The following is a 26983-nucleotide window of genomic DNA, read 5'->3' on the forward strand; positions in this document are numbered from 1 at the left end:
TTTGAGTCAGATCTCTCCCGGATAACCTAACCTCCACCTAGTTTCAATTCCTATAGCACTTGTTTATTCCATTCATTGAACCCTCAAAAGACTTGCAATTTGCAAAGAGAGAAGTGTAAACAGATAATTACCGAAGAATAAAATAAACGTCCTAATTGATGTTCCCAGGTCATATTTGAGAACAAAGCAGCCGGCTGAGGGGAAATTGGGGGAAGGGTCTATAAAGGATTAACCCTTAAACCAGGAGAGTGAGGATTCATCAGGCCAATAAGACATAAGGGTTTGGGAGCACGCTGGAAAGATTCGCACAGAGTCTTGGGCTGGAGCAGAGGGGGTATGACTAGTTGGGTGGCAGAAGTGAAATCATGAAGAGCTTGGCTCAGGAGCCTGCGCACTAAGGCTGTCAGGGAGGTTTGGCAAGGTGCTGAAACACAGTAGGCCTTCAGTAAATATATCTGGGGACTACCATAGAAAGCAGGAGGGTTCCACTTCCCATTCCTGGAAGAGTCCCTCACTCCAAGCCTCAAAAAGTCAACAAACAAGAGCATCAAAGTGTCCATGGTGGGACATCACTGCTCTGTAATCTCTGCCCTCTCCTTCAGCCCACACGCACGGCTCAAAGGAGAGCTGAGTGTGAGGTCTCGCTAGGCCCAAACCCTGTTTTCGGCTATGTAACCTGCAACCGTCTTGGAGCCATCTTGGAAAACGTTGCACAGGAGTTAAGACTATATTTCCGTCCCAAGCCCTTGTAACTAGGACAAAACGGCAAAAGTAACTTTTTTGAGAAAAAAGACTTACTCATTTCCACCAATTAGAAAATCACTTTTTTTTTTTCTTTTAAGAGATCTCAACTTTTTTTGGACTCACGCTGGCTTATGTTTGATTTTTTTTTTTTTTTAAGAAGCAGATGTTTCTGTAACCCTCCCCCCTTTCTCCTTTAAAAGGATTATAAAAATAGAAGTCCCAAAAAACTTTTAAATGCAACCAACACAAGGTCTTCCATTGACGCCAACTCCTATAGGCTTCTGCGGCGAGCAATTCTCGGCCAAAGGGGCTTTGAAGTCAACTCTTTGAAGTGAGCTTGGCTCTTTCTCAGTACTAAAGGAAGTAAAAATGGAAGCTAAAAGATAGGGAGAAGACAGAAATACAAGGATGAAAAAGGGGAAGTAGGCCCTTTGAACACAAGAGCTCTCCAATACCGTCCCCTAACCAGAATGACTCCAGAACAACTTGAATCTACGGAGATCAGCAAAACACCCATTTCTGTGAATGCACTGTGCTAGGCACTCTTTGAGAAACAAAGAAAAGATACAGTCTTCCTCCATAAGATTATAATTTATTAAAATAAGACATGATTTAAAAAAAATACTCTAACGCAAGAGCAAATGTAAAAAACCATCAGGGAAAGAAAAAGTAAGACACCAATGCTGGGCGAGAACCTAAGTCCAGGCCCTGTGTGAAGCGCTCCGGCTGTGCTGTTTCATGGAATTTGGGTGTTTTAAGGCTGTAAGCACGTGAACTGACCCACCCGAGATCATTACTCAGGGAAACTCACGGGTCGAAATTTGAATCCAGGTCAAGCCACCATGCTCTTCCCACAGAGTAGTCCCAAAGGAGAGAAAAAGCATGCCTGCTTGGGATTGAGGAAAGACCATGAAAGGTTTCAGGAACAAACCAGATGACCAAGACTTTAGTAGATACAGCTGGGAAGAAAGAGTATTCCGTGCAGAAGGCCCCAACCCCCGGCACTCGCAGAGGAAACAGTAGGCTGGAAAACAGTAAGTGGAACATGACCTATGTGTAGAGGAGTGAGGCTGGGAAAGGAGCCACAGTAAGGAACTTGGAGGCCAAAGTAAAATGTACAGAAAGCAGCAGCCACCAAGGGCTTTGGAGCAGGTAAGGGATATCACCATACATCAAAATATTCGAGTATTCTGGAAAAGGCATAAGAGGCTAAAAGACAGCTGCGAGCTCTAAACAAGGACCAGCGAATCCTGGAGATTCAAGAAGTCGCCAGTATTCTTTCTTTGTTCTCCTCCTTAAGCTAACACCTCATCTGATATGATATGCTCTCACAAACTTCCCTATCAGCAAAGAAAATCCGGTCTGATAGCAATCCCTGAGCAATCCCTCGCTGAGTGCACGGACTCCTAGGCCTAATATGGTGACATTCCACAGACTCGTCAATTATTTTGGCAAGTGCTTTAGTATTCTCAAAAATACCTAAAAACTACACCACAGTGCACTTCAGAGAACATCAAACAAGAGGGTCAAAAAACCTTTGAAGCACTAACCTAAGACCTAAGGTTCAAAGCCTCCAGGATGGGGACGTTCATACCAAACATGGTTTTGCCCGAACTGCATTGGTACAATGACAGATTCTTTTCACATTACCTTGACTAACACCCTAGTAAGTTACAAGGAGAAAGGGTCTAATTATTCCATTCGATGCATGAGGAGACTAAGGCTCAGAAAAGTTAGCACACTTTGCTCAAATTCAGAGACCCTACATCAATTAAAGGATACCAGCTTACCCAATGCATTGTTGCCTAGACTCTAAACACTGTATATTAATTTGGGCCCATGCTGGATAATTACAAATCCAAACATGATATGAGTAATTCTAATTGAATAAAAGGCTCTAGGGCATCTGGGTAGCTCAGTCGGTTACGGATCAGGCTTTGGCTTAAGTCATGGTCTGGCGGTTCGTGAGTTCGAGCCCCACACAGGGCTCTCTCTCTCTACTGTCAGTGAGGAGCCTGCTTCACATCTTCCCTCTCTCTCTGCCTCACTCCTGCTCTCGCAGGCATGCACACGTGCTCTCTCTCTCAAAAATAAACATTAACAAAAAACTGTTAATTAAAAAAAAGGCTCTAAATATACTTCTGCACCAATTAGTCCCATGTTCCAACATGTTAGCTGAAATCGTTACCACTCTACTAATATAAACTGATAACACAGAACACATGAAGATACTTCAAGTTCTCAAATTTAAAGTACTTTAAACACTTTTTTCCTTAGTTTTTAAAATTTGGATAACATTTCACTCTATAGTTTAAAAAGAATTTAATATGCTGTTAAGTATCATTTTGCTGTTTAAAACATGCATAAAGGGGTGCCTGGGTGGCTTGGTCGGTTGTGCGTCCGACTTCGGCTCAGGTCATGATCTCACAGTCCGTGAGTTCGAGCCCCGCATCGGGGTCTGTGCTGACAGGTCGGAGCCTGGAGCCTGTTTCGGATTCTGCGTCTCCCTCTCTCTCTGCCCCTCCCCCGTTCATGCTCTGTCTCTCTCTGTCTCAAAAATAAATAAACGTTTAAAAAAAAAAAAACATACATAAAATGCTGCAAGCGTCTTAACTATAATGTCCTAATGACTTATAAAGTGAACGGGTCAACTAAAAATACAAGGAAAACCTTTTAGACACATTCAGCTACATAGGTTTAGGTTATAGCACATGCACATAAATTTTTTTTTCAAGTAACTTTAACCATCACCCCAAAAAAAGCAGAAGAGAGAAACTGAACTCGAAAGTGAAAAGATGTAAAACATCTTTTTTTTTTTTTTGGAGGAAAAACTGATAAAGGGAATTGGGAAGGGGTCCTTTCGCTATGAGGCCCAAAGTCCTAAATCTGTCCATTTTCAAGTCACGGTTGACTATTTCCTGTCGAACAAGCCATAATCAGAGAATATGACCCACGAGCCGCAAAGTGACTTGCCAGCAGCAACAGTGGTCTGTGTACCGTAAACACTGTGTGAAGCGCTTTCCAGACAGGCTATCGCTCCATCTTACAGATGAGAAAACAGAGGTGAGTGGCTCATGAGAAAAACAGCAAGGGATGGGGAAACGGGAGGGAGGTCATATGGTCCAAGATCGCAGGAGGAAATACGACCTCATGTGGGATGCCCACATTAGGACAGATACTGTCAGTAAGGAAGGACTAGGGCAGGACTGACCGAGGCACACGGGGAATGGTGGAGATGGCTGGGGATGTTTAACCTGCAGAAGAAAATACCAGAGAGCACGAGAAAGACGCATGCAGGTTCCCAGCGTGTGACTCCAGGAGGACCAAACAGAACGTGCAGGCAAAAGGAGACACCCCCCGGGGCGCCTGGGTGGCTCAGTCGGTTAAGCGTCCGACTTCGGCTCAGGTCATGATCTCGCGGTCCGTGAGTTCGAGCCCCGCGTCGCGCTCTGTGCTGACAGCTCGGAGCCTGAAGCCTGTTTCAGATTCTGTATCTCCCTCTCTCTGACCCTCCCCCATTCATGCTCTGTCTCTCTCTGTCTCAAAAATAAATAAAGGTTAAAAATTTTTAAAAAAAGGAGACACCCCCCGCCGGCTGTAAGGGCCCTGATCAGCAGCACACATTAACCAAACACTGGCATCTGCGAACAGATCCATCCCTGAAATTACTTGGGCGTTCAGGTACCACCACCATTGTGTTGGCCACAGTCACAAACCACCCACATTTTATCAGTTTAATATTTTTCTTACACATTTTACTGAAATGAATTTAGCTTCACCCTATGTGATACGATCCAAAAAACCATGAGGTTCGCTGCTCTATGGTTTTTCCCTAATACATATTAAGATAAGTGACTATTAAAATGCATACTCGGGGCGCCTGGGTGGCTCAGTCCGTTGAGCGTCCGACTTCGGCTCAGGTCACGATCTCACGGTTCGTGAGTTCAGGCCCCGCGTCGGGCTCTGTGCTGACAGCTCGGAGCCTGGAGCCTGCTTCGGGTTCTGTGTCTCCCTCTCTCTCTGCCCCTCCCCCACTTGTGCTCTGTCTCTCTCTGCCTCTCAAAAATAAAGAAAACTAATTTTTAAAAAAGTTTTTTAATAAATAAATAAATACTCATCAGGGTTGCATCTATAATCATCTCACGCACCAGGAGTCACAGGACACCATGTTTAGAAGGCCAGATCAGAAAAAGTCCCATAAAACTTTTGGCTGTTGAATTAGACCCCTCTAGGTGAAAACTGCCAACCTTCTCTGTGCGTTTCCTCACCTGCAAATGGGTATGAGATAGCGTTCTCTCTATTCGGGTGGTTGTCAGGATTATTTTTAAAAGTCACCCCAGTACTAAGCACAGTGCCAAGGACCTAGTGGTTTGATGCTTCATTGCCACCTCCGCTGGTATTTCTCACACTGTTTTGTAGAAAGAGCTCAACTGAGCTCTAGTCCTCGTTATTATGACCTGGTACATCCATACAGAACCTTGTAGAAGATTCTCCACACTGGAAGGAAGGTGAATGGCAAATTCTCTAACTGTTGTATTAACTTGTCTGCAGTGCTAGTGAACTAAGAATTATGAAATTTCAGGGAAACCAAGTCCCCCTCCCCCCCCCCCCCCGAAAACAGGTAATAATACACATTATTGCTATGGCAATTAGCACAATCACGTGACATTCAGACCAGCTATCCTATGACACTAACTCATCAAATTTCCCTCTGCGGTTGAAAACGTCAAAGCCACTTTTAATTGAAAAATATAAAAATAGTCTGCTCCTCCAAACAATAACGACGAATGAGATTTGCTGCTATTGGTGAATTGCCAGGGGGCAAATAATGAGGTATACATCAAGAAATTTTCCACAAAGAGTAACACATAAAAACAAAAACTCTGAGCAATGACATATTCCTGTTTAAAATCAGATTACCAGCAGTGAAAATCAAAACAGCTTGGAGGTCCCATCATATAAGCTTCTTACTTGAGTGAATTAAACTCTACCTGCCAAAGGGAGGGAAGAAGTGAAAGAAAAATAATTTAAATAGCGCCGCTGCTCCACATTATGAGAGAGTGAGCCAGAGCTGGGAGACCCAAATCTGCTGTTCCCTCAGTAAGTCCCAAGTCCCATGCACCGTTTCTCACCGCCCTTCTAGTGATACAACATTTCAGGACGTAGACTTTCCATTCCGTGGAGCCCCTAAATATAATATTTTCCCTGATGCTCAGTAACAGACGGTACCTTTTTCAACCACGGAAGAGTAACTAGCTGAGGGAGGCTTACTGAGAAATGGAGGTATTCCCCAACGTGACAGGTAAGTACCGCTTTGCGCCCCGTATTTCGGGATGACTCCAGGAATAATCTCCACTCATGATTCCAACTAAACAGCATTTCTCCCACAGCACCGATTTCCCATCAAGAATCTATGCTCCAACTGATTGCGTTCCCACTTGGCACCATTAATGGCGACCTGGGTCCAACATCAAAGTATTACACAGTCAAGTTGCATTTTCCCACCGTCCTCAGGCCATATGGCATTCCACAAAGACAAATTAACTGTCAACACACTTTTCATCACAGCCCTTTGGAATTATTCTCACCTGGTGGCACCTCTTTTGCACCGACTAGGATGACTTCCCCATTGGGTTCAAAGATCCCTTCCTCTGGAGAAAGCGTCCTGGAGTTCCCCATGGGGCAGATTGGGAATGTGAAGGAGAATAAAAATAAGAAGGCAGCCAGCGGCTATCTGCTATCGGGATATGCCAGGCTGTGTGCAAAGGCAGTTTCCTTGCCTTTTCTTGCTGAATCTTCCTGGGAGAGCTCCACGGGGAGGAACTTTCATGGTCTTCATTTCACACATGAGCAAAGTGCAGAGTAGGGAGGAGAGGGACCCAGCCAGCACCCCTTGCTCAGGCAAGTGGTGGAATCAGCTTCAAGGCACAGCTCATCCTGGTTCTGGGCTCTCCTGCCTCAGCTCTCCCTCTCACCTCTGCACCAATGACATCGTTCTCACCGCCACTAAAGCACAAACTCCCTGCGGACAGACCTTGTCTGTCCCACCCATCCTCAGCAACCTGACCGCTTCTCAACCTGTGCCAGCTGACTAAGAAATGCGTATGCAGTGCCTGCTGTCTGGAAGAGGCCAGCTATCCAATCAATAATCAATCAACCTGGCACTGCCTCTCCAAATGAGAAATAAATGATGGAAACCCGTATGTATCACACACCCTCTTGTCTCCTTAAACTGAGTACAGCTGACCCTTGAACAACACAGGTTTGAACTGTGCAGGTCCGCTTACACAGGGGTTTATTTTTTTTCAATAAATACAGTACGGCACCGTAAATGTATCTTCTCTCCCCTGTGCTTTTTGCGGATGGGAGAGGGGCAGAGGGAGAGGGAAGAGAGAGAACCCCAAGCAGGCTCCATCTCACAACCATGAGATCATGACCTGAGCCCAAATCAAGAGTCGGGCGCTTAACAGACTGAGCCACCCAAGCACCCCTGCCCTGTGATTTTCTTGGTAACATTTTCTTTTCTCTAGCTTACTTTGTTGTACGAAGACAATATATAATACATGTAACAGATAAAATATGTCTTGATCGGCTGTTTCTGTCATCAGTAAGTATTAGTCAACAGTAGGCTATTAGTAGTTCAGTTTTTAGGCATGTTTTCAACTAAAAGAGGGGAGAGGGTCGGTGCCTCTATTACCCTGCCTTGTTCAAGGGTCCACTGTACTCTAAGTTTAATAATATTACCCTCACAGGGCACCTGGGTGGCTCGGTCGGTTAAGCGTCCAACTTCAGCTCAGGTCACGATCTCACAGTACATGAGTTCGAGCCCCACATCAGGCTCTGTGCTATCAGCTCAGAGCCTGGAGCCTGCTTCGGGTTCTGTGTCTCCCTCTCTCTCTGCCTCTTCCCTGCTTGTGCTCTGTCTCTCTCTCTCTCTCTCAAAAATAAACATTAAAAAAATTTTAATAACAATAATATTACCCTTATCATCACTGAATCTTGTGGCCATGCCCACTCATATTACATACCGGGCTGAATTACATTTCCCAGGCCTTCTGCACTCTTGTTAGAAACCGGGCACCTAAGTCTCCCTGGGGGGGGCTACAGAGGTGTTTAAACACCTGCTTCTTCTTTTTCCAGGGTCTCTGATCTCTACCCTGACTGCCCCCATTCCCTCCAACTTTCTGCTTCTCTGCTGCAGCATGGGAAGCCAGAAGAGCTATATTTACTGGACCAAAGTCTTTAAAACACGAATAAGGAGACTCTCCTCTGAGAAAAACATTGAAGCATGCTTTGCGGGACCTCTATTTTCTTGACTTGTTCAGATTTCTTTTTCCTGTGGTTTGCCTCTTGGTACAGAGCTGTGGTTTGGATAATTACTGTTTCCTGATCAGTCAAATCCAGAAAAAGAGAAAGGCTCCCTAGACTTAAGATTCCTTTGCTTTCAAACTTCCATATGAATTCAGTCAGAGGGCCCATCCATAGTCTGAAATTTTCTGCCCTGGACAATAGGACGCAGAGAGGGAAAGCAAATCCTATCTGCACGTCCTACCAGGGGGACCTCGGAGCAGGGATTTTCTAAGTACAGCCTGAGCCTTGCATTTGAGGAAGTCATCGGCACCATTGGCAAACGCATTGCCTTCCTTTCCTTCCCCCCATTGTTTGCAGAATGGTGTCTCCTCAGACTGGTGAGGAAGGTTCCAGGCCCCAGGCTCTGTAATTACCCTGGGGGAGGGGGAGGGGCTGGTTTTATCACAGGAAAGGACTCTCCTGGACTGTTTTCCAGGAGGCCTCCTAAACCCCTTTTCTCTCTGGAAGAAAGAAGAGGGAGAAAGACAATCATTCTACTTCCTTTTTTTCTATATCCCCACCGCAAGTTTCGGATTTTCTAAACCGAAACTGAAGATTTGCATTATTCAGCTCTTGCCCGAAGCCTATTCCCTTTTTAATGATGACCCTGGAAGGTGCCCACAACTGTGTCAAAGACCATCTGGCAACAATACAGCGGGACAGTTCTTAGGAAACCAGCCTCTGGCTAGTTCCCCATGAGGCTGGTCACAGTAAGAGATGAGATCTGGGTTCAAGTCCAGATTCTCCTTCTAAGTCACTGTGTGCCCTTGAGTAGACTTAACACCTGCACTTCCCTCCCACCACCTGCAGGTCTATGGTGAGGTCCCGTTAGTGTAATTGTGTATGTTCTCATACTTAACGTATAAAATACATAATGATTCTAGGTGGATGGTCTGCAAGGACTTCCCCTGTTAACACTCTGGTCTGTCTGAGAGCAGCGGGAGCACAGGCACGGGCTGGGGCGAAGGGGTGGGGGGGCAAGGGGGGCATTCTCACCCTCGGCTTTTAGGCACCCACATCATTTAAGCTTTTCCTGTGGTGATTACTTCTGAAGTTTTTCAAGAGAAGGTTTTTGGGTTTTTGTTTTGTTTTGGTTTTTATTGGGTTTTTGTTTTTGAGAACGAAGAGCGGCAAATCCTAATCCTGTTTTGCTACTACGAGGGTCAGTATGGTATCGTAGCTAAACATCAGGATTCTGGAGCTCATCTGCCTGGGTGCAAATCCCAGCTTTCCATCTGGCAGATATGTGGCCTCGGGAGTATCCTTTAGCCATCGTGCCTCAGCTCTCCCCGCTTTGTAACAGGGGTGAGAGCAGCACAGGGGGCGGCAAGAGTACAAGGCAGCACTCTACGGTTCTCGGACACAGTCCATCCCCCAGTGAGTGCTACCTGGGTGTCTGCCCTTGTCACCGCTCCTCAGTAAGATAAGGCAGGAAAGCACTTTGTAATCGGTAATGCACTATACAAATAGGTCACAGCATCACAGAAAGACATTCGCTTTGAAAAGGTTTAAACTCTACCAGAAGATAAACAGTTTACCAACAGGAAAAACATGTGCAGCTGTAGGAGAACTTGAAATGCAAATCTGTGTCATGGAGAAAAAACTGGAGGGTTCAACAGGGAGAGAGAATGAAGACGAGAAGCATGCAGAGTAAGACAAGGGGTCCTGGGAGGGACCCCTCCTCCCTGAGGGGCCAGAAGGCCTGCAAAGGCCTAAAGAACCAAGCCTGCTGAGAGAACAGGTCTAAGCCCTGCTGGGGCTGGGGAGAATCCCTGCGCCCAGCAACTCCTTTTTTTTTTTTTTTTTTTTTTTAATGTTTATTTATTTTTTAGAGCAGAGGGGGCAGAGAGAGAGGGAGACACAGAATCCGAAACAGGCTCCAGGCTCTGAGCTCTCAGCACAGAGCCCGACGTGGGGCTCGAACCCACAAACCATGACATCATGACCTAAGCTGAAGTCGGATGCTCAACCGACTGAGCCACCCAGGTGCCCCTCACCTCCTCCTTTAAACTGGCTGACTGGTAGGGTTTATCCTCCACCCCTTGAGGTGAAGGAAAACATTCTGAGGATCCCAGTGGAGCAGGAAGGGCTCGAGCCACCTTGCCCGACCAGGCAATGCCCGGGTAGCCGCCTGGGCCGCAGTGGACTGACCTGCAGCCAAAAATGTCTCTGGGCCGCAGCCCAGTCTCCACCTCGTGTTCAGCCCCTTCGTACCTGCCCCCCAGAGTTCCAACCCTTCCCACTTTCTGAATGAACCCAGCCCTTAGGGAAAGAGACCTCCAGTTCCCCAGGGGAGGGGCCGCAACAATGCCAGGGGTCCAGGGCCTTCTCCACCCTCCTCCCCACAAAAGAATTACACATGAAGGACCAAGGGGGACTCAATCTCACACCACAAATCGGGTGGAGGGGTAGGGAGAGGGCCCCATGCATTTTGAGAGACCCTGCCCCCCGTATCAACTAAAAACAGAAGGAAACACAAGCTGGAGAGGCACTTAAAAGGCCTAGGGAAATGGCTTTTAAGTTCCCTCTAAAACTGAAAGTGAACTTCGGGCTCCCACTTTAAGAGCCGGCCTTTCAAGGAGCAGAAAATCAACTCTTAGGCAGCAGAAAAATCACTGAGAATCACAACCAAAGCCAAACACATGATCTTTTTTAAAAAAAAAAAAAAAAAAAAAAAAAACACATAAGCTGAGAAACTTTCTACAACAAATGCCAGATTTTAGCTTGGGAGAAAAACAGAAGCGTTTGGGTAAAATAAACAGAAGGGGGGAAAAGTCCCCCCTCACATAAACCAAGGGGAACCTCCTTCCTGCAGATCAAGTTCTGACCTTTATGTGAACTCTAACTGGCTCACGATTTCGCAAAGCAAGAAGAATGGCAAGCATTTTGAATGATGCTAAAAATTTTAGTTCTCCTCTGGCTTTTTGTTAGGCAGCCAAGTGTATCAGTCAGAGCAAAAGTAGCTTAAAAATGTGTACTTCACCCTGTCAGGAGAGACTGGTAAGGGAACCATGAACAGCCGCCCTCCGGCAGCCTATGCAGCACACTGCCCCTTGTGTGGAAACCAGAATTTCCAGTGACAACACAGCAAGGAAGGCCAACTTCCTTTCATTACTCGGTCAGCAAGTATTTCCTGAGCACCTACTATGTTCCAGTCACAATTTTAGAAATAAACAAAAATAGACAAAACCTCTCTCCTTGCGGCTTAACTTCTCCAAAGCCAGATTTTTAAATAAAGGCATCCGTTCTCTGGTTTTCACAATGGGAGTGACATCAAAGACATTCTCCTACCCCCTCATTCATGCCTGTCAATCTGCTCATTTCTGCCCAGCTAGTAGCCCGGAATTCATGCCAACCCGTTGCCCCTGCATCTGTCCGGGCACACACATGGACAACCTGTCCAGGCACAAATATCAGCCCCAGGCTGGTAAGGAATAGTTCTGCCTAGTGATGTGCTTGTTAGCAAATCTGGCTGGGAGGAGATGACGAAATTGGGACGCATGTAGGAGAAAGTGCTTCAGAAACAAAGCTGTCCAAGGACGAAAGGTCTTACTATTCAATACTTCTCTCTTTTGAAGTTCCTTGCCCCCAGGACCCTGCCCATCGCTCCTAGGTGATTTCTGTCTCCACATTCATTGAGGTTGGTACCAAGTAGGAGATCAGTACGTGAATTCCCTGCCAGTGTTGCCGATAACATGCTAGGACAGTAACAACGGAGCTTTTCTAAACAACCCATCGGTTGGTGCCATTATTATCCCCATTTGACAGATGAAAAGACCAAAATAAAGAAAAGTTAAGGGGCGTCTGGGTGGCTCAGTCAGTTAAGCATCTGACTTTGGCTCAGGTCATGAACTCACGGTTCGTGGGTTCAAGCCCCGCATCCGGCTCTGTGCTGACAGCTCGGAGCCTGGAGCCTGTTTCGGATTCTGTGTCTCCCTCTCTCTCTGCTCCTCCCCCACTTGCACTCCGTCTCTCCCTCAAAAGTAAGTAAGTGTTAAAAAAAAAATTAAAGAAAAGAAAAGTTCAGGAACATGTCCAAAGTCACACAACACGGAACGCTTCCATCAATTTGTGTAAAGCCACTGGTAACAAGTAAGGGATTCGTTGTTCTCGAATAACCAGTACTCCAGAAGCAGGCAGCCCAGGACACTCAGAGCTGCCCAAGGCTACTTCCTGCTCCCATTTTTCAGGACAGGACCTGCACTCTCATGAGAGGCGGCATGACGGCATGACAGAGAGGTGACGGATACAGATTCTGGTGCCAGAGTCCTGTTGCTCCCTCAGTGCGGGGCCCTGGGAGGGTCCACTCTCCTTCCTCTGCCTCAGTTTCCTCATCCATCCGATGGAGATCATCATATTACCTATCTTAAATGCATTAATAAGAGGGGCTCGGAGGAGCCCTGGACACACAGACGCAGTGTCGCGGTCGTTATTACTGTGATAAGCAGTAGCAGCAGCTGTGGACGTCACACCTCCAAGCACAGCATCCACACTGGGGTCAGAAGGGCACACGGCCCTGAGAGCAGAGCAGAGTCTATCCCCACCCCCCCATCCCGCCAACACACACACACACGCACACACACACACACACACAGGGCTTTCCCTGGAGCTTCCCCCAGTGATGACGACATGCAACCATTTGCCAGGACAAGGTCACGTGGCCACCCCTACGAGGAGTGAGACCGGGAGGAGCAGGCTTCCATCAGGAAGGACACAGGAGACGGGAATTGAGAACGACACTGGCAGTGACCACTCGAGGGAGGAGCCAGGACAGGGCCCGGCACACGTGCACACCTCCAGGGAGGAAGGCACCTGAGGGGCAGGCGGAGCACTGAGCAGCCTCTGCCCCTCCTGAGACTCCCTGAGAAGCCACTAGGTGCACAGGACACAAGAGCCCTTCTGCAACAGTGGGGATGAGGAAGAGAGGCAGGGGCAGAAGCTCTCTTCCCTTGTTAAGGGGCTGGGGCTCCCGGCTGCCCAAGAGATAAAGTGCCCAGTGAATCTCTACAATCATACTTTCCCTAACAAGTTTGTTGAGCCGGTTGTTCCTTTTTTTTTTTTTTTTTAATGTTTATTTTTAACAGACAGAGAGACAGCGTGAGCAGGGGAGGACCAGAGAGAGAGGGAGACACAGAATCTGAAGCAGGCTCCAGGCTCCGAGCTGTCAGCACAGAGCCCGACGCAGGGCTCAAACTCACAAACTGTGAGATCATCACCTGAGCCGAAGTCAGACGCTCAACCGACTGAGCCACCCGGGCACCCCGAGCTGGTGGTTCTAATCAAAACATTAAAAGGTTTATGAGCTTCTTCCAGGCTTACTGAAATTAATAGGAGCCACTAAAATATTCTGGCGTTACCTCCCTGGCTTCCGATTTCTCCTTCCACCCTGAGTCTTTCCAAGTTGTGGGTGGGTAAAGCAAATGTTTGTTCTTGGAACATACCGGCTTATTTTGTTGTTTGTGTGGCAACATGAACTTGGATCCTTTAAAAAAAAAATAGCTCCTATAAGTTATGAGAAAGCAGATCACAGGAACTCGATCTTTGTTTACAGTAGACCATACACACTTTAATGGGAAAGAGAGTTTTCATGAACCAGGAAGCTTCCTGGTTAGAAACAGGACTTCTCAAAAATGTTTTTCAAAGATAAAATTGCATTCAAATGTTGTCTCGTTAACCCACCTCTTGAATTCTTGGTAACCCCAGTCATTTTGAATTTTACCAATATCAAAAATCTACTTCTTAGGGGCGCCTGGGTGGCTCAGTTGGTTAGGCGGCCGACTTCGGCTCAGGTCATGATCTCGCAGTCCGTGAGTTCAAGCCCTGCGTCGGGCTCTGTGCTGACTGCTCAGAGCCTGGAGCCTGTTTCAGATTCTGTGTCTCCCTCTCTCTCTGACCCTCCCCCGTTTATGCTCTCTCTCTGTCTCAAAAATAAATAAACGTTAAAAAAATTTTTTTTTTAAAAATCTACTTCTTAGACTTAGAAACATACACACACACACACACACATGCACATACCCCTCTACTTTTGAAAGCCTGATGTATCATAGTCAGCCCAAAAAACAAGCTAATTTGGGGGGCAATCATCCATTTACCCGGCATCTTCACTTTATAAAACTTTCCTTCCACAGAGAAGGCTTCCCAGAACCCTCCATTAACCAGCCACAAAGCTCCTTTACAGCCTCAACCGAAATTGGGCTCATATTCCTCACAGTGATTCGGGTTTGTGTTAGTGGGGGCAGAAGGAAGGTGCAGTGGTTAAGGGCAGGCTCTTGGAGTGGTCACCTACCGCTGAAGTCACATGTGTCACCTAGGGTCCATTACTCCTCTTTCCTTTGCCTCAGTTTCCTCACCTGGAAAACGAAGATGGTAACAGGAGCTGCCTGGTCAGGCGGTCGTGAGGAAGCACTCGGTGCAGTGCCTGGCACCGCGAGGGCTACAGAAGCTGTACGCTGTCGTTTCACCCACGAGACCTCAGCCCCGTGAGCCTAGGGCAGCACGCGTCTTGCTCCTGCTCTGGCCCAAGTGCACATGGCACAGTCTCCCGTTACAAGGCCATCTTCTGAACCTTCTTTGCTCTAGAGGCACTGCCTTAGAAGCTGGAGAGGGATCAGTCAACAAAACAGGTCGGACTCCTCAGGGAGCCCACATTTTAAGTCCAGGAAGGGCAATACAGTCTATCGGAGGTGATGTGTGCTTCGGGCAAAAAGTAGGGCGGAGGAGGGAACATCAGGAGCACCGGCACACTGCTGTACATGTGTGGGGAAGTCAGGGCAGGCTTCTCGGAGGCTGGAGGAAGTGAGGACTTGGGGAGGCTGTTCTGAGCAAAACTGCAGTGAAAAGCCGTGAGGCAGGAGTATGTGACTGTGCAGAGACAGCAGGGCTGAGGGTAGAGGGAGAGGAGGTAAGGAGGTCAGGGGGCTGTGGGGCCAGACGGACAGGCCCTTGGGAGAACCCAGCCTTTTCGTCTGGATGAAACAAGGAATCACGGCAGCGTTTGGAGCAGAGGAAGGAGGTGGTCTTTCAGTTTTTAAAGCATTTCGCTTTTCTTTTTTAATGTTTATTTATGCTTTGAGAGAGAAAGAGAGAGAGAGCACGAGCTGAGGAGGGACAGAGAGGGAGAGACACAGAATCCGAAGCAGTCTCCAGGCTCTGAGCCGTCAGCACAGAGCCCGACGCGGGGCTCGAACTCCCGAACCGCGAGATCATGATCTGAGCTACATCGGAGGCCTAACTGACTGAGCCACCCAGGGGCCCCTAAAGCACTTCAGTCTTCAAAAGGGTCCTTCTGGCTGCCTCACTGAGAACAGACTGAGAAAACACCGAGGTAGAAGTGAAGAGAGCAGCAAGGAGGACCCAGACAAGAGAACGGCGTCTTGCCCCAGCGGGTTAGTCAGTTGGCCAGGCGGAAGAAGTCGTTGGATTCTGGATCTGCTTTGAGGGTCGAGCCCACAGACTAGCAGATGGACGGATACGGGGTTTGAGGGAACAAAGATGACTCAAAGGCTTTGGGTGTGAGCAAGTGGAAAGATGCAACAGCCATGGAAGGTGCAGGGGGGAACGTGGGTAGCATCATGAGCTGGTAGTGGCTGTTTGGTTGTTGGGGGCTTTATGGGGAGGGGGGATATTTCTTTAAACAGTAATTGTAGCTGGTAAGCTTCTTCCCGACTTCTGGTCTCCAAAAAAGGATTTCTCCTTCAAAACTCCTGCCTCGCCGCCCAGCACTTCCTCCATGCAGAGGTGATTCATCTCGCTCTGGCGGTCCGCTCCTGCACCCAGAAGCTTCCTGGGGGCGGTGCGGGGGGCGCCACGGCTATAGGCCAACTCACCATGCCGTGTGAGGTGGCCTCTGGGTGCTCAAGGCGGCCCGAGACTAGGTGGGTACATCTGGCTAATAACAGTCCTATCAGGAAGCCCGTGCCACCCCACACCTAAGCCACATCCTCCAACCGAGCCTTTATCAGTAACAAAGGTAACATTTTGATCTGTGCCTTCTTAACTTGTATCTCTCTCTTAAGTGGTTCAGAAATCTAAAAAACAGGCCCTGTGTTTAAACCCCAACAGTAAGAACCTCGGGGCATTTAAAATAACAACTACCTTTTGTCCAGAGATTCACAGCTCATTGGGCCCTCATAACACTCTCCTGGCATCATCAGTCAATCAGCGCCTGAGTCCTACACACCCACCATCAAGCACCACACTAGGCAATGAAGGGGGGGGATCAGGGAGCGAGGACTGGGTCACCGGCACCATTTCACAGTTGAGAAGGCAACGCTGAGACTTCAGTAGTTTGCAACAAGCCACACCGTCAGGAGGCGACGTGCAAACATGCCACTCAGTCCACGCATCTCCAGTCCATCATCTTTTCATATGTGGGAGCTGGGTGACTTTGGGTAAGTTACTTAACCTCTCTGTGCCTGAGTTCTATCATCTATAAAACAGAGATTATGACAGCACCTACCTTGGTGGGTTATTGTGAGGATGAAAGGAGTCAACTGACAGAAAGTACTTGGAAGAATAAGTGACAAACAGTAAGCCTCCAATAACTGTCATCACCACCATTATTACTATTACCAAGCTGCCTCTCTAATAATTAGGATGATAACTACCATTACTAAATACTTACGCTGTGCCAAGAACCGTACACAAAGTGCTTTACGTGCAATAACTCAGTAAACCCTTACAACGATCCATGAGTTTTGTCCCTTCCCCCTTTGACCCTCCGGAATCCGAGCCCTGGAGAGCAAGGTTCAGTGTCCTGGCTAGAGCTCACACAACTACTAAGTGTCAAACCCAGGTCTTACTGAGCAAGTCACTTGCCAGAAACATACTTGGTGCATAAAACAAGGCAATCAGAATGCTTCTACGTTCGACACAAATGTTTAAAATACATGCAGAATCTCTGATACACGAGCTCCTTTGAAGGAGCCTCAGCCCAAAAGTACAAAAGGGAAAAAAACCTCCATGATTCTCGTTAACTTCATCCACAGTGTGTGATACTAATCACTCCAGACCACATCCTATACCCACCACAACCTAAAAACCCACTTCCTCCCAGAACACATCCCAGGAAGCAAAAGTCAACATCCAGCTCCAGTTTCTCCAAGAACACCTTGTATGTTGACCTATGCATGCCAGCAAGTAACCGAGCTGGAAAAACATTCTCCCGACGCCCGGAAAGGGAGCAGAGCGCCTTGGACTGAAATGCATTGTGTCTTCAATGCTGCAAGGCTGAGCCAAGCTAGCCAGCAGCATCCTGCTGGATTGTGAGATCAGTGTCCCAGGGCAGAGACAGGCTGGCCCCAGTGGCCTTTTTCTGGACCTGACTTCAGGGACCTACCTCTGTCACCTGACCCCGAGACCTACCGGTGGAATGGAACCCTGGTACCCCCAAGGCCTGTGCGAGCAACCACAGAAGGATGTGTCAGCAGGCCTTGGAAGCTAATCTGCCTTGAAGTACGGAGCCCAGGGGCCCTTTCAGTGGCTGGGGGTGGGGGACAACTGTACTTCACACGTTGATCACAAGACCAGCCCTCAAGCTTCCCAAGGTCAGAATTCACCAGAAACATTCTAGAGAGGATGTAGCTGTCACACTAGGGGGAGGGAGGGACACAGAGGCTGAGAAAGCAGAGCAAGAAGTTGAGTATATGTTAAACCCAGAGATCCGGCAGGGATATGTGGGGCCTCCTGGACTCTGAGAATCACTGTTGTATCAAACGGCAATCAGCCGGGCAAACAATGCAGCCCACCGCCACCGGAGAATCCCTAATCCACATAGAGCAAGTCCTGATCATTCTGGAGGGATACCTGTTGAGTGCCCGTCATGTGCCAGGTACCACGCTACGGCCTTCCTGAAAGAGCAGGTTTCCCATAAAAGTAGAATTTCTGCTTTTCTGCAGGGGGGGGGGAGCAAATCAGAAGATCTGCAACACGGGGCCAAGTTCTCGCTTAACAACAAGGGCCAGGACTGCAGGAATGGCTGACTTCTGGGGGACCTGACCTCTCCAACTCATCCCCAGTGCCCCCAGCCTACTTCCCTCATGTGTGTGGCTGCCAGGCCCCTGTGGACTGGTGGCCCAGGCCCTGTATAAAGGAAGCACCGCATCAAGTGAGGCGATGTGAGATGATACAGCGGGTCAACCATCACTAGTTTCTACAGGGCCGCCAGGTCTTTGTTATGTTGTAAGATTTTCGGTGGCACTTCCCTGTTACCTGGGAGACTCATGAAGGGTGTGTCATTGACGGCCAGCAACGTGGAGCCAGCCCCCTCCGGCAAGTGCACTTGACACTCCCCAAGGCTCTTCCCCACTTCCTCTGCCCGCATCCATCCGTCCCGCTCCTTCAGAGCTGGGCTCTCGTCCTCCTGCCAGCGAAGGGAGGCAGGCACGTGAGATCGCCAGCCTCACCCGGCCTCAGAGGCCCTTCCACCACCCAGAGAGCACAAGTCTTTGTCGAGCGGCAGGGTAGGCAAGGTGCCGAGGGATTTGCCATCACACTTATGGCACTGACGCATGGGCTGGGGTGACGAGTGCCGACATTTCAGGCTGAAGCCAGGAATGGCGAGTGCCTGCCCCGAGGGAACGATATCCCCACATTTCAAGAACCTGAAAATTGCCCATCTCTGCTCCCAACACCCACTCACAGTTGAATCGTGACTCCATTACATCACAGACCAGGAATAAACGCCAAGCTTCGCATCACTGTAGATGTGCTATTTCACATCGTTCTATACTCAGTCCCACCTTGATGGATCCAGGGGCAAACCTACAGGCAACTGTAGACACTAGAGAGAGAGCCCAACACAAGACAAAACTCTGCCCTTAGGAAGCATAGACACTTGACCTTCTTACTTGGCTAAGCACCCCCACCATCACTGCTTTTCTCAAGGCACTAAGATTCATCAAGTGCTCACCATGTCTCAGCTCATATGGTAGGCATTTGACTCTCTTTACGCATTTTAGTATGACTGTCACTGGCCTGTTTAACTGATGAGGCAACTGAAGCTTGGCAAAGTTAAACTAACTCGCTCAAACTCATACAGGGAACTAGAATCCAAACCCAGGGAGTCTGACTCCTGAATCCATGCTGAAAATAAATGCCAGAGAAGCATCATTTCCTGATTTTCAGATGAGGAAGCAGAGCCTCACAAAGTTCATGTCGTCTGTGCAAGACGACGAAACTAAGGAGAGGTCTCACTCACAAGCACCTCTTTCTTCCACTCCTTCCCAGCTGCCTCTCTAGGAGCTCGCATCTTCTTCGTTTTCTTGGCTGTCTCGCCTAACGGCACCTCCCAGCCTCCACACTGCTGGGATCTGGGGTTGGAGGGTTCACTGTTGTGAGCTGTCCTTGCACGGTGGGGGCTCTTAGCAGCAATCCTAGCCTCTACCTGTTAAATGCCAATAACACCCTCAGAATCCTCAGCGCCCCCCCCCCCCAGTCATGACACCAGAACTGTCTCCTGATGTTGGCAAATGCCCCGTGGGTGGCAAAACCATCCCCCGCTATGAATCACACGGCATACCAAGGCCAGTGCCCAGGACTGTGTGGCAGAAAAGACACAAACTCATGGTGGGGCCCTGGGTATAAGCTCGGCCTCAAATCCCAGCCCTGTTCTTGGCCCGTGCCTCGGTCCCCTCCTTTACAAGATGGGGATGATACGGCATCTGCTTCCCAGGGCCCATGTGAGGAGTACATGAAACTAGTTATCCAAAGCAGTTAGGTCAGTGGCTGGTTCAGTCAGTGCCCAACCGCTGTCGGTTACTGTTAGCACAATGTCCAGTTGAGACCCACCTCACACGACCTGGAAACCCTCTCTGAAAACCAGCAGCAGGTTTTCCCACATTCACAGATAAGCACTATCATCAGAAGCACCATTTTCCTTATGCCATGAGAGAGAGAAAAATATGACCAAGCGAATTTCTAGAAAAAAGAAAAGAAGGAAGGAAGGAAGGAAGGAAGGTAGGAAGGAAGGAAGGAAGGAAGAAATGGGGTAGAGAAGGAAAGGAAGGGAGGGGAGGGAGAGAGGGAGGGACGAAGGAAGAAAGGATGGAGGGAGGGAGAGAGGGAGGAAGGAAGGGAAAGAAAGAAATGAAATGAAAAGGAAGAAAACTACAACTTAGCCTAGAAGTCACATATAAGAACCTTCCAGCTCAAGCCTGGATCCCAATGGCCCAGCACACAGCCTTGATGCTGTGACTGAGTTTGCACACACAGGCACACACACACACATAAACACACACATGCTCACACACAAATGTCACAAGCAGAGCAGCACTGAAGTGACAGCCACTTATAATACTGAAATATCACAAATAACTAGGGGTGCCTGGGTGGCTCAGTCGGTTAAGCATCCGACTTGATTTCGGCTCAGGTCATGATGTCACAGTTGTGAGCTCAAGTCCTACGTGGGGTTCTGTGCTGACAGTGCAGAGCCTGCTTGGGATTCTCTCTCCCTCTCTCTCTGCCACTCCCCTGCTCGTGCTCTCTCTCTCGGAATAAATAAAGATTAAAAAAAAAAAAAAAAAAAAAAAGAGGGACGCCTGGGTGGCTCAGTTGCTTCAGCGTCCAACTTCAGCTCAGGTCATCATCTCACAGTTCGTGGGTTTGAGCCCCGCATCAGGCTCTGTGCTGACAGCTCAGAATCTGGAGCCTGCTTTGGATTCTGTGTCTCCCTCTCTCTCTGCCCCTCCTGTGCTTGTGCATGCATGCGCTCTCTCTCTCTCAATCACAAAAAACATTAAGAAAATCTTTAAAAAAATAAAGAATTAGATGCTCAGCAATACAAAAAATTTAAAAAGGTTAGAACAGATGCTGAATATTATACAATTAACAATGCTTTAAAAGAACAGGGGCCCCTGGGTAGCTCAGTCGATGGAGCGTCTGACTTTGGCTCAGGTCATGATTTCATGGCTCGTGAGCTGGAGCCCGGCATCAGGCTTTCTGCTGTGAGCGTAGAGCCTGCTTCAGATCCTCTGTCTCCCTCTCCCTCTGCCCCTTCCCTGCTCGCGCTTGCTCTCTCTCTCTCTCTCTCTCTCTCATAAATAAAATGGAATGAAATGAAATGAAATAAATAAAAGTCCAGAGGCTTCAGATACAGCCTGGCACACTGCAGACACTGAAGCACTTTTGAGGGAGAAACGTGTGAACAAACAGAAGCTATACACGGAGGAACAGAAATCAGATTTGACAAAACATGACAGGTTTGCCAGCCATGAGTGTGAAAACAAACTCACGCAGGCTTGTGTACACACACCACAAAACACACATTTCTCAAATCATCTGACCCAGGGGAATGGCGAGGAAACCTGAAAAGCGGGTTCCCCAAGGGCTCTACCAAAGGCACAGGAATGTGCCCCTTGTTGTAAGCGCTCCGAGCGTCCAAAGGGACTCAAAGGAGGCCCTTCTCCGTTTCACCTGGTTCTTTTCAACAAAAAGTGCTGTTAACCACAAAACTGCAATAAATGTAAGACCGATTTTTCCCCAAGACAAAGTATTTTCAGGAGGCTCTGTAGTGAGGCTTCCAAAAGGCAGGTGGTGTAATTTAAATTTCACTGTGAAAGGTTGTCCCCACATAAAGGCCGCTGTCAGTCTGTCCTCCCACACAGAGGGCTGTACCTAAAAGCCCGTTTTGGGTTTTCTAAGACAGGCCTGATTTTAAATGTTCTACCTTCCTGTCTCCCCACACCGTACGTACATCTGGGTTTAGGGTTTGAAATGGTCACCAGAACTCGGTGGTTCTCCTTCGGGTGCAGTTTTGTCTCCTCGGGGGACATCTGGCAACGTCTAGAGACATTTTTGGTGGTCCCCACGGCGCAGGGGAGGCAGGGGAGGGGGCAGGGGAGGGGTGCTGCTGGCATTTAGTGGGCACAAGCCAGAGGTGCTGCCCCATAGCCTACAAGGCACAGGTCAGCTCCCACGACAGAGACTTACCTGGCCCCCCACGTCGGCAGTGCCCAGGCTGAGAGGCCCTCCCACAACTCGAAAGCTTAGCAGGGGAAGCCGAGGGAGCCTCAAAATAAAACTCCTGCCTCAGGACCAGAAGGTTAATTCCAGAGCAGAACTGTGCTCCTTTGGGAAGGGCGGTCCTGCATCGGCAGCCGTGTGAGCTAACACAGCGATGGACTCTCTCTCCTCGGGCCTCCGTTTCCTCGGTTGTAAAATAGGGACCATAAAAATACCTGCCTCCCAAGATCTGGGTGAAAATGGAGCGAGGTTACATGCATAAAAGGCTCGGAGTCCTCCAGCTCCCTGCACATCGCAAACACAAAATGCACGAGAGACTAATCGGCAAAACTGAAACAGCTTCTGGACCGTGACAGCCGTTGCTGCCATAAAATGGGGAGCCGCCGGCCTGAGGAAGCATCGGGCAAGCAGATGAGTCTTCTAGAAGCAGAGAAGAGCCACTGGGAGGCTGAAGTCTGGGGCAGCTCAGGATTCTTTGAGAAGAGACAGCAGCAACTGAGCAGAGTTTCTTGGAGTCACCTGCACCCCCAACGGTGTTCTGGGTGGGGACAATGATTCACCACGTAAAGACAGTGGGAGAAGGACCCAGGTGCCAGACCACTCCCAGGTCAGCGTCTGGCGGCAAAGAGCAAGTAACTATCAAAGATGTTCTGCCTGGGTTCTTCCAGACCCCAAAGGAACGAGCCGAAGACTAAACCACAGCCCCCTTCACTTTGTCCTTTAACTAATGTGACAAAAGCAACTGAGAATGCAGTGGTCAGGGCCTCCAACAGGTCCCCCCAAATGCCCACTCGCTGCAAGGCATCCCCCCAAGAAGGCCACTAATGGCCAGAACCACATAACTAGAGAGGCCCAGAGCCCCCACAAAAGCTCTGTGAGGGATGAGGAAGGACTCTGCCTGCCGTGGACTTGTGTTTTTAAAGAAAACTACAAAGGCGTCTGCTCTGGGGCCACGTCACCCTCCCCGATCCCGTGTCACACTCATGCTCATGTGTACCAGGAGGTCGGTCGCCCGTGGCTCAACTCGGAATTTCCAGACTTCTGCTTTCTAAAGTTTGAGCGAGGGTCAAAAATTACTATCGGTTAATGCTGGCAACAAATGTGAGGGCTCTCTTTTAAGAGCTTTTCCCCCAAACTCTCAGTGGAACACAATCACGATGTGGCCAACCCCAGGTCGCAGACAGCCAAACCCCCCAGCTTTCAGACCACAGATGTGCCACCCTGCTGGATCCGGATTATAAAATGAGGTGCAGGGCTTCCCCTCTGCTTATTAACAACTTTTTGAATTTTTTTTTTTTAATGTGTCTGAGAGGTCACCAAAATGCTAACAGGAGGACTGAATATTCTTCTGCAAACTGCTTATTTTTTTATTTTGATAAAAACACATTACTGTTGTATGCCTAAAAATAATACGATGCTCTATGTTGATTGTATCTCAATTTTTTTTTTAGTTGCAGTAAGAAGAAGAAAGCAGGACCACATTATTCGCAGGTAGGCATGGGATGACAGGGCTCAATCTAGAGTCTATTCCAGCTCGTCTACTGTGCAACTTTAGACAAGTCACTCAGCCTCTCTGAGCCTATATTTAACCATATATAAACTGCGCTAATAATCCCCATCAGGGGAGAGGGAGCACACAAGGTCAAGGGTGGTAACAGGGTACAATATAAAGCATTTGAGTACAACGGGCTAAAACCCTAACCCTCTCTTACGGCCCCTAACCCCTGCTCCCACAAGCCACCTCACCCACACTACCACCAGGGGCTCTCAGCTGTTTGAGAACAGGGACCTTGTCAATCTTATCCACCAAGGCCAAGTTGAGGGTGGGGCCCAGGACACAGCAGATGTTCAGTAACTACCTATTGAATGAACAAAGTAACCCCTGGCAAAAGGGCTCTAAGTCTCGTGTCCTCATCCCCTCACATGTTGTGAAGTTTACATGAGCTCATGTAGAAGAAGGCGCCCTGTGTGGGACTTTTCATACACAGATACCTGCTAAAGACCAATCCACAGCTCATCCGGCTCCAGCAAGACCACAAAGAAAACTAAGCTTTGAAATGGTCACAAGCCATAGGCACACCATCGGGTGGCGTTTTTATTTTCTCCTCCGGTCACAGGAACAGATGTAGAACTCCACACGTGAGTGCCAGGTGGCCGACCCCCCACCCCTGGGGAGAGGCCGGGGCAGGGTGTAGCCTGCAGACCTCAGACCACAAGGCCGAGCAACCTGGGCCACAAACCACCAGCACCGACCCAAAGAGGGTCTGAGAAGCCAGCTCCACACTCAAATACTCCACTGCTTCCCCTCCACTCATCCCTGCCAGGGCAGCCATGAGGGACTCAAAACACAAGGTGGGGAGAGACACGGGAGGCAGAGGAAAGGGGAGAAAACCAAACTCAAGAGAAAAAACCCTTGGGGGTCCTAAGCTGAGAGCTGCAAGAGTCCTGAGCAAAGAGCCCCAAGTTTTAGCTTGGACAGAGACACCCCCGCGATCATTCTGCACTGATGAGGTCTCCTGCTGAGCTCCCGAGTGGCAGAAACCAGAGAGACTTAAATTTCAAAAGATGTGCAAGGTCCCCCACTGGGATTTGGGGCAGAAGTGGATACTGCAGAGAAAGCACCAGAGTGAAAGGGGCAGGTTCAGGCCCAGCTCTGCCACCACTGGCTGAAGGCCCCAGGCAGCTCCCGAAACCTCTCTGGGCCCCACTCTCACCGGCTGTCAAAATAAAGAGGTTACAGGACACTCTTCCAGATCAAAGGTGGTCTATCTGTATGAGAAGCAAGCTACAAAATCCAGATCTCATGTTAATGCACTGAGCCTAACAGCTACCTGTTTCTCCCAGAGAGCAATCCCAAGTCCCATAATTTATGGGGGAGAGGAAGAGCTGGATGGGTGTCCCAGAGAGCGTCCCACTCCCAGGGTAAGAAGTGATACCCAGGGGAAAAGAAGAGGGAGTTGGAAAGAGAAGGGGGAAATTCTGGAAGGCGCTGAGCAAGTGAGCCAGATTATTCCCCACACCTAAGAAATTCTTTCATGTTCTCAGCAAATACTTACTTGAGAAGCTACTGTGGCCAGGTCCTGTCAGGAGCTAGAGACACAGTCGTGAGCAAGACAAACCCCAGATATGAGGGCATCTACTCGGTCTTTGGTCACTGTTGAGTCCAGCTGGCACTCTCCTCCCCTGTAGCTTTTGTCACCAAAGGCCCGACGTGGGTTTTTTACAGGGAGGGAGTAGCAGTGGAGGGAGTAGCAGACTTGGGAACCGTAGCTGATTTCCAACTACTTCATGATCTTAAACAAGTCTCCATCTTCTCAGGTATGAAATGGGATAGACTTATCTACCTTCCCAGTGTCTTCTGAGAACCAAAATCTAGTTCATGCATATGAAAGAATTATGCAAATTGGTTATTCCTTTGTCCAGTGTCACCAGCAAGCCAACCAGTTTTGGAGAGCCCACATAGAGTGGTGCTGGTAATCAGGAGCAACCATCCTGGGCCCCAGCCTGGCCCCTGGGTGATCCGATTCCCTCAAGGCCCTCACCGGCCATCAGGCCTGACCTCAGAGCAGCTGTGAATCCTTCCAACCATGCCGTGGCCCTCACTAGAGATCGCACTTCCCACCGCCCAGGTGGGACCCCTAAGGAAGTCAACCCTACGTTCAGCTGGGCGAAAGAATCAGTTCAACCCCACTCGAACAAGAAGCACATATGCCTCAAAATAAACACAAGTGTGAAGCCCAAGTGTGGACCTCCCCACCCCAGAGAAGGCCACGTGGGCCACGGCCAATGCCTCCCACAGCCCAGCACATCAGATTCCCCCAACCTTCCCACATGGTCAGTCTCCCCCTGCCACCACCCTCCCCCTCAGGAGGAAATGAGTCCAGCACCAGGAGCCCTTGGAGCAAACTGATCACCTGGGTCTGGAACCTTCCACGGCAGCAAAGCAACACCAAAAGATTAAGCTTCCCTTCACAGGGTGGGGAGAGGGGCTGTTCAATCACCCTTTTGAATACGTCACCAGCATGGATTTCAACTGCACCTGCTAGCTCTGAGATACCAGGTCCCCGCCCTCTCTGCCTCTACTTCCTCAACCGGTAGGATGTTTTGGGGATTAAGCATGGTGCTGGCACAGGGCAGCATTCCATCAACAGCAGTCAACTGGCCAAGCCCCTTCAGCAATCCCACCCCCACGAATCCCAAGAGCCATTTCACTGAACCTTGCCAATTTCGAGACAGGCCTCTTGATAGGAGGGGAAGGAAAAAAATTTCAAGAAAAAAAATTATTCAGCCATTTCCTTCCCCATTCTGTCTGACCTTCCATAGTGTCCTACAGGTGGTACTTGTTCCAGTCAAGTGAACACTGAACTTTTTCTAAAGACGAGAATCTGCTGCTTTCCTGCACTTGACTATCCTCAGCTCTCCAGCCCTCTAGCCATGAGGTGCAAATCTCCCGGAGCTCCACCTAGGTCCCCTTGGTCCCAAGGGTGTGGTTCTGTTCCTATCGGAAAAGAAGAACTCAGACTCAGTGTGACCCTGTTTATGAATATTAGGCTAGAAGAGAAGGTTCCACCCAAAACGGAGTTGATAAAGACTAAGAAAACCATTGTCCGCCCTCGTACCAGGTTCCAGATCTCACAGGTCAATGTCCGCTCTGTAGGGCTTTATTCTTTTTCATAAGGCAGTCTACCAGCCTCATTTTTACAGCTTTATAAGGCTTCTCATATTAACAAATTCACAAATCATAAGAAAACCTTCTATAGGCCTTAAGCCTAATTCAAGGACTGGAAAACATGATTATCTATGATGTCTCTTTGGCATCTCTTTGGGTCCCAGGTTTCAGAAAGCCCTATTCTTCTCTAAGCAACAGCCTTCTCCAATCAATCAGTCAATCCGTGTGTGTGTGTGTGTGTGTGTGTGTGTGTGTGTGTGT

At 48.8% G+C, this 26983-nt stretch overlaps 1 protein-coding gene and 1 long non-coding RNA gene across 2 annotated transcripts in view; both read right to left on the reverse strand.

Annotated features, from left to right (window-relative positions):
• Positions 1–26983, reverse strand: part of PTPRJ (protein tyrosine phosphatase receptor type J) — a 170796-nt gene that overhangs the window by 89438 nt on the left and 54375 nt on the right. The window lies entirely within an intron of this gene.
• Positions 17990–26983, reverse strand: part of LOC125912642 (uncharacterized) — a 42033-nt gene continuing 33039 nt past the window's right edge. The window contains exon 2 of the long non-coding RNA XR_007454795.1: positions 17990–26983. This exon is cut by the window's right edge and continues 18713 nt beyond it. This is a non-coding gene — a long non-coding RNA (uncharacterized LOC125912642).

The sequence above is a fragment of the Panthera uncia genome, chromosome D1 (assembly GCF_023721935.1).
Source record: "Panthera uncia isolate 11264 chromosome D1, Puncia_PCG_1.0, whole genome shotgun sequence".
Taxonomy (NCBI): domain Eukaryota; kingdom Metazoa; phylum Chordata; class Mammalia; order Carnivora; family Felidae; genus Panthera; species Panthera uncia.